The sequence below is a fragment of the Alligator sinensis genome, unplaced genomic scaffold, assembly GCF_000455745.1.
Source record: "Alligator sinensis unplaced genomic scaffold, ASM45574v1 scaffold1121_1, whole genome shotgun sequence".
NCBI classification, from domain to species: domain Eukaryota; kingdom Metazoa; phylum Chordata; order Crocodylia; family Alligatoridae; genus Alligator; species Alligator sinensis.
In genome coordinates this window covers 139,158-139,672 of record NW_005843357.1, presented here as the reverse complement: position 1 = coordinate 139,672, position 515 = coordinate 139,158, and positions in this window count along the sequence as shown.

Sequence of the window (515 nt, the reverse complement as noted above, 5' to 3'; positions counted from 1 at the left end):
CCGGCCCGGGGGGGGGCAGATGGCGGCGGCGTCGTCTCGTGCGCGGCGGCCCCTCCCCTCCCCCTCTCCGCCGGGCTCAGTGCGCAGGCGCGAGCTCCTCTGCACAATGAAGCGAAGGGAAGGCGTCGCTTCTGCCCTGCGCCTGCGCGGGAGAGGAAGCACGTGATCGGAAGGAGCGCTAGAACGAGTTGCTGCCTCCTATGGGGCCTGCGCATGCGCCGCCCCGCCACGTCCCTGCGCTTGCTGTGCGCATGTGCGAGAATGAACATTATGCTGTGACGCATGCGCATTTTAGACCAGGGGAACTCTCACCGCAGGACAGGGAATCTGAGGTTGAGGGAGCAGTGCGCATGCGCCGCGGGCAGTCGTCCCATTCCCTCAGTGACTGTAGTACGGTGAGGTTGCGCCTGCGCAAAGTAGACAGCAAGGGTATTCGCCGCTGCAAGGTCCGCCACCTAGTCACGTGTGCCCCCACAAACAACACCCACAGTCTATGCAGAGTACAACATGTTTAT